Source organism: Trachemys scripta, chromosome 3 (genome assembly GCF_013100865.1).
Source record: "Trachemys scripta elegans isolate TJP31775 chromosome 3, CAS_Tse_1.0, whole genome shotgun sequence".
NCBI lineage: Eukaryota > Metazoa > Chordata > Testudines > Emydidae > Trachemys > Trachemys scripta.
The window spans coordinates 1,867,951-1,881,194 of NC_048300.1; the positions used below are offsets into that span (position 1 = coordinate 1,867,951).

General features: G+C 48.5%; 1 protein-coding gene across 1 annotated transcript in view; it reads right to left on the bottom strand.

Annotated features, from left to right (window-relative positions):
- GALM (galactose mutarotase) overlaps positions 1–13,244 on the bottom strand; it is a 64,745-nt gene that overhangs the window by 30,584 nt on the left and 20,917 nt on the right. The window lies entirely within an intron of this gene.

Genomic DNA, 13,244 nt, shown 5'->3' on the forward strand with positions numbered 1-13,244 from the left:
CACCGGAGTGCGCAGCCCCGCCTCCCCGGAGCACTGCTTTACTGCGTTATATCCAAATTCGTGTTATATCAGGTCGCGTTATATCGCAGTAGAGGTGTACTTCTATAGATGTAGTTGCATAATGGCTACACATTTGGAAATGGATGGGAGACGTGGATTTTTGCAAGTCACAGTGTTGATATTTTTGCATTTACATTATCATGATGATTTATCCTTTCTAATAGGAGGTGCCTTGTGGTCCCAATCAGGATAGAGGTCTCATTGTGCTAGGAGCTGTATCAGTGCACAGGTAGACAGTTCCTGCCCCAAACAACTGACTTGCCTGTCACATTCACTTGTGTCTTTGTCAAGAGGAGGGAAGGACAAGGAGAATAACAAAACTAAGATCATGTAGTTACATAGGTCACTACTGTGCAGCCTGATGGCCCCATATACTAGAGGAGCATTAGAAGAATATGAAATAAATATAGCTTTCCCCACTTGCCTTATTACTAGAGCTGGACAGAAGATGGGGGAAAGGGTGTTCATGGAAAATTTTGACAGAAGTTAAAAAAAAAACTAGTTTTTGTTGAAATTCTCCACAGAAATCTTCAACTTCTCATTGAAACTGAAAAATGTGGGGCTTTGGTTTCTTGATGAAAGGTCAAAATTTTCCATGGAAAAGACAATTTTTGCAGGGGAAAAAAGGTTGCCCCATTTTCTGTCAAAAACCAGTTTTGATGGAAAATATCCTACTAGCCCTACCTATTGCCTGTAAACGTAACAGCCAGTCTGGGGTTTGAAGAAAGAGGGCAGTAGCCTCATGGGTTAATTCCGGGAGGACATCCCATGCATAGTACACAGCATGGATGGAAGTATGGAGCAGCTTGCCACACATACTGACATCTGGGCCTTCAAGGCTGGCCCCATTGCACTGACTCCCTCACTTCACCAATCAGAGACTTGCAGATCCCTGGTGAGTCTAAGGTGATGGTGAGGTGGTAACTGGTGCTGAGTAGCACAGACAAGCAATGAGCCAGGGAAACAACCCTAGCAGCAGTATCTTGAATGGACTGGAAGGTGAAGGGGGTTGGGGTACACATCTGGGTGTGAAAGAGATGGATTTAGCTCTATGAACAGAAAGAAAAGGACAGGCCCTGCTTCCAGGACTCTGAGGTATTATGGATGGGGCTGTGCCTTGTCAGGAGAGGAAGCTGGCCTGCTGGTTGGAACTAGGGCAGCCAGGCCTAGTGACCAGAGCCCAATTCAAGAGTCAAGTTACCAAGTCCAGGGAATGAGTCAGAGCATCAGCTGGACCAGGACCAAGGCCATAGCCACAGGGATGAAATGCTACTGAGCAACCAGGCCTGCTGCAGGGTTTGAGAATGTGCCTGCAGGAGCCTTCAGCCAGTCAGGAGGCCAGGTTCATTAGCTGAATCAGCTGAGGGCAATGAGCTGGGTCTCTTCAGCCCTGGGTCCCTGACAGTAAGAGAAAGGGTTGGGGCTGTGGACTTGTTTGGGCAAGAGAGAAGGAGAGGGGGAAAAGGGATGGAGGGAGGAGGAGAAAGTGGCACAGAGAAGAGCCGTGTACTGAGATGAGGACAGATACTGGCTAAACACAGGTAGGGGAGAGGAACCAGTGGATTGGGCAGGAGCAGATAGTGAGCTGATCTAGACAAGAACAATCAAGCATGTTGGTTGGAGCAACTAGGTAACCAGGCAAAAGCAAAACTGCAGAAGCAAGGGATCCTATTGCAGGCAGGAGAGCCTCTGGGGAGCTGGCCTGGTGACCAGCTGGCCAATGTAACTGTGATGACAGACAGTACCATGATCAGGAGTGGGCTGCAGATGTTGCTGCTGAAGTCACTATGGTAACACAAACAGATATTCATTGAATGGTGATGCTGGAGGAAGAGCAATGTGTGCGAGGTATTATTATGGCAGCCAACGGATCATCCCCTAATTTCATTAACATCACAACCTGAGACTGCAGACTTCCTGCCACTTCTCTCCAACAAGCAGGTGGGAAGAGAACCCTTTCAAATCCACATGCCCCTGTCTGGGGCAGTCCATCCCAGCCTCTGTAGTACTCATCAGGCCCCACCACTCAGCCTGGATTGGGAACTGCGGTGTTCCAGTTAGTGGGGTACCTTGCCTGGTGGGTATGAGGCCAGCACTGAATTGGGATTAGTCAAGGCTGTGGCTGGGTGTCCCCAGGGCGGGGAGTGATGTGGACTGGGAGCAGGAGACCAACAGAGCTCAGCCAGTGTTTGCTCAGCTCTCCACTCCACCTCCACACACCGTGGCCCAAGTGACTAAAAAGACTGGTCACAAGAGGCACCGGATCAAACATAAACATCCCTCTCTGGGTATTAAGAAGCTCTGCTTTACTCCACAAAACTCAAACTCACCCACAGTCCTTGGCCATGCAGAGTCCGGTCAGTGAACTCCACACCAATAACCAGGGCCGCTCCTGTTTCCCCAGAGCTTCCTGTCCTGGCAAAGCCCCTGCCTCTCACTCCCTTGTGACTGACAGCCCCTTGCAACTGACTGTCCCCTTGATCTGATTCTGAACAGACTGCCTGGCTCAGGGGGGGCCTCTGAGTGGGGCAGCAGAAGGAAGGGCTGTGGGATTCCCTTGGGGGCACACTGAAAGGGTATACGCCCTACCACAGAGAGCTGATCGGCTGGGTTGTTTGTGCAGAAGGGGAGTTGTGGGGCTATTTGTTTGGATACCCTGGAATGAGAAGGCTGTTGGCTTTGATGCGGTAGGCATTTGGGGAGTATGTGGGTGGAGTTAGCTCAGCTCTGCGGAGTGGGTTGTTCCCAGAGGATGATTTTTAGCAGTATGGCTGAGGTAACCTGGGATTTGTTCTTGTTACCCCATTCTGAGACCCGGCCCATCCTCATTAAGGACCTGAACCAGAGCCCATTAAATCAATGGGAGTCTTTCCACTGTTCTTCAGTGAGCCCCGAGTCAGGCATTAAGAAGGGGGATGAAGCTTGAGTGGGCTCCATTGGACTTTAGGAGGAAAGTTAACAGAAAGAGATGAACAGCTGGGGGTTTGGGAACCCTGGTTACTAGTGAAGAACAAAGGACTGGTCTAATAGATCTAGAGGTGCTGAGAGATGCCTGGGCATCCTTCATTTAGGGACGCATGCTGCCAGAACAAGGTTTGTTCTTATGAAAGGAGGGTCTCAGCCATCCTGACTGATAAATGCTGTGAGAAGGGCTATGGGGAAGCAGGACCTTACTACAGACAGAGGGCATCTTGTTAGTTAAGCTTAGGCTCTAGAATGCATGTTATGATTTTATTTTATATGTAACCCTTTCTTTCTATTAATCAGACTTGCTTCTTCTCCCATCTCCATACTTTGTTAAATAAACTTATTCTTGTTTTCACTACAAAAGATGATAAGTGCTGTGTGTGAAGTGGAGTGACAATACTGAGGGGACACGGTGCCGTTCCTGGGGGAACAGCGGGTCTGGCAATGCTGTGAGTGTCCCGTGGCACAGGGGCTGGGCACTGTAGGAGGATGCTTGGAGGGCTCAGGGGTTGGACTGTGCCTATCGCTGACCTGCAGGAGGGACAGTAGTGCCCACGTGGGCTGAGAAGGGAGTGCTTGAGTTTCTAAGGGCAGGTGATAGTGAGGTGCCTCAGATCCTGGGCACCCCCCGCCTCCCGGAACCATCATAGATTATCAGGGTTGGAAGGGACCTCAGGAGGTCATCTAGTCCAACCGCCTGCTCAAAGCAAATCACGGTAATTCCATCCCTATTCAGCAAAGCCCCTGTGCACCTGACTAAATGCCATAGACTCCAATGGAGTTTAAGTGCTTTGCTAAATCCCGTATTCGGGACAACCCTTGTGGAAAAGTCCTATATAACTGCATAGGGATTAAATCAATAAGGTTCTATAGAAATGTAACACCATTCTATAGAAATTACTCTCAACACTTTTCCAATTTAATAGAAAATGATAACCTTTCTCTAGATTTTTGGATCCATCCTATAGAATGTAATAGAGAATTCTAATGTTCCGTTCTATACTGCTGACACTAGGAGAACTGTTTGTGATTAGCAAACGTGCTCTGTGATCTGTAGCTTGGCGAGGAAGTGGTGATGGAGACTGTGGCTTTTGTAACATTAAAGGAGTTGATATTCTGATTTAGTTCTATGATTCATTTCAAGGAGGGTCTGGGTTCATCTGCTTATCTAACATTATCATCAGTAATTCATTCATGCTCTCTGTGTTCCCCACCCATACATACAAGGGCCCACAGTGATGCTCAAAGGAGTGAGTGGGTGGCAATACCATTGTACTATATTTGATCAAATACCATAAATTAGCGATTTACAATTTTCAACTGTCTTCTGGTTACAGGTTAACCAGAATGGGAAATAATCTGCCAGCTCACTCCTACCACTGAGTCACATGGAGACTGAGGGAGGAACTGCTCCCTTTGTTCCTGGTTCCTTCAGAGTTCAGAGAAACAGGACTTTGTATGTTCTTTGTAAATAAGTCAGGTATTTAATTGATGCAGTTTTATCACCAATTTCTATTTCCAACTGGACCATCCCCAGGGCCCTGAACTTTGACTAGCTGCTTGGGAGCAGGGTAGGGTGACCAGGTGTCCGGTTTTGGACCGGAACACCCGGTCGAAAAGGGATCCTGAAGGCTCCGGTCAGCACCACTGACTGGGCCCTTGACTGTCCAGTTCGCGGTGCCATGCAGCGGGGCTGGCAGGCTCCCTGCTAGCCACCGTGCCACGTGGCTCCCAGGTCGGGAAGCAGCCAGCATGTTCGGCTCCTAGCCTTAGGGGTGGCCAGGGGGGTCTGCATGCTGCCCCATTCCCTGCCCTCAGCTGCAGCTCCTATTGGCTGGATCAGAGCAGGGGAGGAAGTAGTGTGAGCACGACTCCCGAGCGCTCAGCAGGTGGCTGTTGAGGGGTGGCATGGTGTGCACCTCTCCCGCTGCTGCTCAGCCCCTTCTCCTCGCATGGCTGGGCTTGAGATGCGGCGCATGCCCTGCGGCGATCCGCGGTCTGTCACCCCATTGCCAGCACCCAGGAGTTCAATCTATGTGTATCCCCATCTCTGAATGCTGTGAATGGGGCTGCACCTCAAACCCCTCATTGCATCTGTCCCCGTCCCAACCCCCCCACACCTCCATCTCCCCTCACTGCATCCCTCCCCGTCCCAACCCCTCCCGAACCCCATCCCCATCACTGCATGCCAACCCCTCCCGAACCCCATCCCCCATCACTGCATCCCTCCCTGTCCAAACCCCTCCCGAACCCCATCCCCCATCACTGCATCCCTCCCCAACCCCCCCATCACTGTCCCAACCCCCCCGCACCTCCATCCCTCGTCACTGCATCCGTCCCCATCCCACCCCCCATCTCCCTGTCATTGCATCCCTCCCCGTCCCAACCCCCCCATCCCCCATCCCCCTCACTGCATCCCTCCTTGGCCCAACCCCCTACATCCCATCCCCCTCACTGCATCCCTCCCCATCCCAACCCCCCACATCCCCATCATTGCATCTCTCCCCATCCTATCCTGCCCCCCACACCTACCCATCCCAGCCCTGTACCTCTTACAGCGCTCTCCCACCCATCCTCTCCACCTCCCAGAGCTGCCACCCCTGTATTCCTCACCCCCCACACCTCTGCCACCTCCATACACTGCTACACTCCCATTATGTCCCTATACACCCATGTGCCCCCCATATCCTCATGCACCTGTAGCCTTCTGCCTCCCCGTGCATCCCCATCCACCCCACATACCCCTCACCCCTCCTCTCTCCTTCACTGCCCCCACTCACCCCCACCCTGCTCTCATCCTTGGCTTCTTTCCCTCCCCATCCTTTCTCCTCCACCCCCACCCCCATCTTTTCCCCTCCAGCCAACTCTCCTCCCTTCCCAGTTGGGTGATTTAGGCAGCCCCCGGAAAAGTGTATGAAAAAGTGTCTCTGTGTAGGTAAGTGTAATAAATGATGGGGGGTGTACCTTTTATGGACTCCCAGCCAGGTAGTAGCTATAAAATCCCTCTTAGTAGCTGTTCTCTAATTGCTCTACCTGTAAAGGGTTAAAAAGTCTCATTGCTATGCATAGGTAAAAGGAAGTAAGTGGACACCTGACCAAAAGAGCCAATGGGAAGGCTAGAACTTTTTAAAATTAAAATTAAAAAAAGACTTCCCCTTTGTCTGTCTGTCTGTTCTCTGGGGAGAGTCAGACAGGGCAGTTATGCTGTAAACAGCTTGGGGCCAGTTATGACAAATCCTCAGTATCATACCTAAAAACTACTCATTTAAAACCCAAAATATGTAAGTAGATCAAAAAATGTCTAAAAAGATGCGAATAGGTTTATCTCTTTTTATTTCTTTATGGCTTGTGAACTCCTCTGTGCTAACCCCAGGTGCTTTTGTTTTGCTTGTAACCTTTAAGCGGGACCCCAAGAAAGCTATTCTTAGTACTTAATCCTTGTAGTTATTCTTTTAAAATCTAACCCCTACAGGTCAACCCCCTACAGGCTAACGTAAATACTATCCAAAATTGGCCTGTCCCTAAGTCAAAGATGCAGGTCCAATCCTTCTTGGGCTTGGCCGGGTATTACAAACAATTTGTAGCACACTACGGCCAAATTGCAACCCCACTAACTGACCTAACCAGGAAAAAACAGCCAAATGCAGTTCAATTGACTAAAAAGTGTCAAAAAGCCTTTAACCAGCTTAAAGTAGCCCTTACATCTGATCCTGTACTAAGGGCCCCGAACTTCAACCAAACTTTTGTCATACCACAAATGCGTCCGAGCGTGGTGTAAGAGCAGTTTTAATGCAGGAAGAACCAAATCAACAATTCCATCCTGTCATGTTTCTCAGCAAAAAAATTTCTAAAAGGAAAAACCCCTGGTTAGTCTTAAAAAAAAAAAAAATGTTACACCATTGTGTATGCTCTGGAAAAGCTACGCCCATACATTTGGGGATGGTGTTTCCACCTGCAGACTAACCATGCTTCACTGAAGTAGCTTCATACAGTCAAAAAAACTAACAAAAAATTTCTTCGGTGGAGTTTAGCTCTTCAAAACTTTAATTTTAAAATACAACACATTTCAGAAGCCTCTAACAAAGTGGCTAATGCACTCTCCCGGGAAGGTTTCCCAAAATCAGCAGGGTAAAAATGTCCCTGTATTCTAAGTCATTGTAGTCCTTAAACTGTGAAAAATACTGTTTAATTCTTCATGTAATTAGTAGTAAAATTAAAGGTGCATGTATCTTATTAACTCTGTTTTCCTAAATCTCCAGGAAGAAATCCCAGCCAGTGTGGACCTGACCTAAACCAGGCTGCCCAACACCGTCTGTAATTTGGAGGGCGTGTAATAAATGAAGGGGGGGAGGGTAGCTCCCTTTTATGGAATCCCAGCCAGCCAGTAGCTATAAAATCCCATGAAAAATCTTCAGTATCATACCTAAAAACTACTAATTTAAAACCCCAAACATGTAAGTAGATCAGAAAATGTCTAAAAAGATGTGATTCGGTTTCTCTCTTTTTATTTCTTTATGGCTTGTGAACTCTGTGCTAACCCCAGGTGCTTTTGTTTTGCTTGTAACCTTTAAGCGGGACCCCAAGAAAGCTATTCTTGGTGCTTAATCCTTGTAGTTATTCTTTTAAAATCTAGCAATAGCCTAAGTTTCCAGATGTATTCTTTCTTTTTTTTTTTTTAATAAAATTTATCTTTTTTTAAAAACAGAATTGGATTTTTGTTTCTTAAAAGGTTTGTGCACATGTTGTTTAATTAGCTGGTGGCAACAGCTAATTTCCCCCCCCCCCCCTTTTTTTTTTTTTTTTTTCTTTCTCAGCTCTTCCCTGGAGGGGTGTGTGTGAAAGGCCTTGAGGGTACCTCACAGAAAGAAATTCCCCAGTGCGCCTTCCTGGGCTCTCAAAGGGGTTCTGCACTTGGGTGGTGGCAGCATCTACCAATCCAAGGTAAAAAAAAAGCTGTAACCTTGGAAGTTTAATACAAGCCTAAAGTGGCCAGTATTAATTTTTAAAATCCTTGTGGGCCCCCACCTTCTGCACTCGAAGTGCCAGAGTGGGTTATCAGCCTTAACAGCAAGTGTGTACATACATGCATTGTATGTGTGTAAGAGACGGTGTCTCTTTGTGTAGTGTGGTACATGTATTGCCACATGTGTGCATATCTGTGTGAATAAAATTTGCAGCCTAACTCTTGACTTTTATTCCTTTTGCTGGTTTGCGCACAAAAAAATTGATGACATAAAATATGTCTGTATTAATTTCACAACAAGTTTTTAAAAGAGAAGGGAACTCTAAAAGAAAAGTATTATTTCTTAAAAAGTGAATGTTGTTGACTAGTAATTGCAGAAGAGCCGACGGATCAGACATGTCTCCCCACCTTTGTCTAGCGACATTATAAACTCTGTGTTGCAGACTCTCTCTGTTTATGTCTATGTCCAGCACCTTCCACCCTGCACCCCGATCTTAGTTGGGGTCTCTAGGCACAAAACAACAATTGTAATATTAAACAACGTGGAAGTATGTGTGTTAGTGCATGCTAGGTATGTACACATAAATGCACATGTATATCTGCGTGTAAGTGTGGGAGTCAGTTTCTACAGATTTATTTATATAGGTATCTGGGCTGGTGCATTTTTGTGGTTGTGCTCTATGGATTTGTATTTGGGCTTCAGGAGTGGTCTTTAATGGACCCATTGCAGATGTGATAATGTGTGGTCCTAATTCCATATATAAAATTACAATAACTTTAGTAAACAAAAAACATGGAGCTGGTTAAGAAAAATGGGAAGAGAGGAGGGAATGAATCATGAAAACCTTTGTGAAATTTCATTTTTTTTTAAATTACCCTTTTTGATTATTTTGCTGCCAGCTCTAGCATCCTGTAACAAATAAAACCTGAACTTAGCATAATACATCTGTCAAAACAATAAATATGCCTGTTTGGGCCTTGCAGTGAAAATGAGCAGATGAGAGAGGGGGGGAGAGCATGCGATGGAGAGAAGGGGGATGTAGTGAGCAGGGGCGGGGCCTCAGGGAAGGGCGGGGGAAAGGGTGTTCAGTTTTCTGGAATTAGAAGGTTGGCAACCCTAGAGCAGGAGGGAAGCTGCCCAGCTCTCCAGGGTGGCAACTGGGCTCTACCTGCCCAGCTTTCTTGTCAATTTCACAGCTTCTGCCATGTAGACACTGAGGCCTTGTCTACACTACAGAATTTTGTCACCAAAAATTATGACACTTTAATTAAAGCGCTGTTGTATGTCCACACTATGCTCCTTGTGTCGGCAGAGTGCACCACACCAGCCACTCTTGCATTGACACAGAGTGCAGTGCACTATAGATAGCTACCCCACTGTGCAGTTCTGGTCTCCAATGTTTAAAAAAGATGAACTCAAACTGGAACGGGTGCAGAGAAGGGCGTCTAAGATGATCAGAGGAATGGAAAACCTGTCGTATGAAAAGAGATTAGAGGAGCTTGGGTTGTTTAGTCTGACAAAGCGAAGGCTGAGGGGGGATATGATTGCTATCTTCAAATATATCAGAGGGGTTAATACAAGGGAGGGAGAAGAATTATTCCAGCTTAGTACAAATGTGGACACGAGAACGAATGGATACAAACTGGCCGGGGGGAAGTTCAGGCTTGAAATTAGACGAAGGTTTCTGACCGTCAGAGGGGTGAAATATTGGAACGGCCTTCCGAGGGAAACGGTGGGGGCGACGAACCTGTCTGGTTTTAAGATTAAGTTGGATAAGTTTATGGAGGGAATGGTTTAATGGTAAAACATAGTAGCCGAGGAAAACCAAGCAATGGTACAAGAATAGCATAATGGCCAACAAGGGTCAGGCTAGAGACTCTTGCCTATATGCTCGGGGTATTACTGATCGCCATATTTGGGGTCGGGAAGGAATTTTCCTCCAGGGTAGATTGGCTGAGCCTCTGGAGGTTTTTCGCCTTCCTCCGCAGCATGGGGCAGGGATCACTAGCAGGAGGGTCTCAGCCGATTGAAGTCACTAAAACACAGGATTGGGGACTTCAACGGCAGAGTCCAGGGAAGGGTCTTGCGGCCTGCAGCATGCAGGGGGTCAGACCAGATGATCATAATGGTCCCTTCTGACCTTAAAGTCTATGAGTCTATGAGTAACTGGCTACAGAATGCTTTGGGAAGGATTTGCAGTGCCTCATGGGGCAGGCACAGCCTCACATGATGCATATTTCTCAATCCCATTGTTCCATGGGCATCCTACTAGATTGTCAGACACTTTTCAACTGAAGCGGGGCGGGGGCGAGTGTGTGACAGGGAGCGTGCATATGTGTGTGAGGGAGAGATAGAGTGTGTGTCAGGGTGAGTGTGTGTGAGAGTGAGGGGAGTGAGTGTGTAGGCACGATGTCTCTAAGTTCAGACAGTCGCCCAAAGCAACCAGTCCTGAGGCAGGGGGAGGGGGATATCCCCGACATCAGCCCCCACCTCCCTCTCTGGCTCTGCATAGCACTGCAATCTCTCTCTCTCTCTCTCTCTCTCTCTCTCACACACACACACACACACATATCCACCCCTGCCTACTTGCCTCTGTGTTCCTAGTGTGGGAGAGAGCAGCATTCCATATTAATGATTTGCTCTTTGTTGCCAGAGCTGAGCAGCATGGTCAGCTGCCAGAACTTCACTGAGCTTTGAAAGGGAAGGGGGGCATGCTTGTGTAGCAGGAATGCAGGGCAGCCGTTCAAAACAGTGCGCAGAGCAGTCATGGCGGGCATTATGGGAGGCCAGTGATGGTGATTTAATGAACAGCAGTGTCTACACTGACACTTTGTCACTTTAAGTTTGCTGCAAAAACCCCTGTGCCTCTCATCGAGGTGGTTATATTTTGTTGCCAAAACTGAAGAGTTTTGTCACCAAAAGTGTCGTTGCAGTGTGTACACCTCCACTGTTTCGTTGCCAAAAGCTGCCTTTTGGTGACAAAACTCTGCCATGTAGACAAGTTCTGACATAATTAGGTCGACATAACCTGTGTTGTGTAGACCAGCCCTCAGTTGCTATAGGAATTGGTACTTTTCTTTTGAGCTACACAATAGCTTAAAGTTCTTGTTTGCTTTAGTGTGGCTGTGTTGAGCCTGTGCCTCACTTATTCTTTTTTGTTACATATTCCGCAGCATCTGAATTTCCCTTATTTCCCATCCTAGTTAATTTTTAATCTAATCCATCCTAGGACATTGAAGGGTGAGAAAAGAAAAGCAACTGTAAGGGGACTGTTGCCCCTTACTAACATTCAGTGGGGGTGTTTTGGTGGCTAGCTCCCAGCACTAAAAGGGGAGGGGTCGGTGGGAAATCAGGGGCCTGAGACTGACAGTCCCCAGGAACAGTGGAGAGAGGCCAATGCTCCAGATCAGCCTGATTGACAGGGCGGGCAGGCTAATTGGGGAGTCAGGAGACCAGGGTGGGTCCCGTCCTCCGTGTGAACTGGAATGGTTTGAGTCAGACAGAGTGGGGCCGAGCTAAGGAGAGAGCAGGGGCCCGAGCTGAGCTGCTGGGAACAGAGCTGCAGCCCCAAAGCCAGAGGGGCCAGACAAGCAGCCCAGGGAGCAGGTCAGAGCTGGGAGCGGAGTCACAGAAGCAGCCTGCAGAGCAGAGCTGTGCTGGGGGCAGAGCTGTAGCCCCAGAGCCAGAGAGGCCAGAGAAGAGCCCAGGGAGCTGAAGGCAGAGCAGCAGCAGCCGTGCTGAGGCCGAGTGGAGCTGGGGCTGGAGCCGTCCGGAGCTGGGGGCGGTGAGCAGCTGGGGAGAATGAGGGGGACCCTGGGCAGTGGGCCCAGCACAGGGAGATGCCTCAGCCAAGAGGCCTTGCAGGCCAGACTTGGAGGGGGACCGTAACCCTGTCAGGGCAGGGGCGACGCTGGGAAGAAGGGTCCTGCCACCTAGAGCCTGAGAGCGTGTGGCCACCGGCCGAGCAAGTGTCCGACCCGCAGCGTCCCTGCAGCACAGCCAGGGCCTGAGAAGGAGCCTGTGACCTGCCCTGACGTTCCAGAGACACTGTTTGTGATGTTCCCTGCCACAGAGCGGGGTGATGTGTTTCCTTTAACCTTTCCCATTTTTCCTTATTCTTTTTTTAAATTAATTGTTAATTAAACAACTTGTATTTGCTTTAAATTGTATGAAATGATCAGTGGGTCAGGGAGGTGCCCAGTGCAAACAGAATACCCCGGAGTGGGGACACCCTAGCCCCTGTCCTGGGTGACCACGGCAGGGTTGGGGGTCGAGCCCCCCAGGAATCCTGGGCCCAGCCTTGTCGGGGTTACAAGGACTCTGCCAGACAGGAGAGTGGAAGGGGACTCCTCAAGGGCAGGAAGGCCTCTGGGTAAAGGAAGTGGGAGCGAGGACTCAGATCCTTTCGCTAGCCCACTTTACTGGGGTAGTGCAGAAGCCAGGAAAGTCCCCACAATAGCAGGACCATTCCCCCGCTTACATAATGTACAAAGAGGAAGGATTGTTTGTGGCTAAAGTGTTAGACTGGGTGTGACAGAATGCTAGCTCTAGCACCTTCCTCATTTAGATAACTGCATACCAGAAGATTACAAACTTGAGCGGAAGCAATTAACCTCTTATGGTGAGATTGACACTTGGGGCAGCAATGACTGGGGCCTGGTCTACACTACGAGTTTAGGTCAAATTTAGCAGCGTTAAATCGAATTAAGACTGGACACGTTCACACGACGAAGCCCTTTTTTTCAACTTAAAGGGCCCTTTAAACCGGTTTCTTTACTCCACCTCCAACTAGGGGATTAGCGCTAAAATCGGCCTTTGCGGGTCGGAATTGGAGTAGTGTGGACGGAATTCGACGTTATTGGCCTCCGGGAGCTATCCCACAGTGCTTCATTGTGACCGCTCTGGACAGCACTCTCAACTCAGATGCACTGACCAGGTAGACAGGAAAAGCCCTGCGAACTTTTGAATTTCATTTCCTGTTTGCCCAGCGTGGAGAGCACAGGTGACCACGCAGAGCTCATCAGCACAGGTAACCATGATGGAGTCCCAGGATTGCAAAAGAGCTCCAGCATGGACCGAACGGGAGGTATGGGATCTGCTCGCCATATGGGGAGACGAATCAGTGCTAGCTGAACTCCGTAGCAGTAAACGAAATGGCAAAATATTAGAAAAGGTCTCCAAGGCCATGAAGGACAGAGGTCATAACAGCAGTGCCGCGTGAAAATTAAGGAACTAAGGCAAGCCTACCACAAA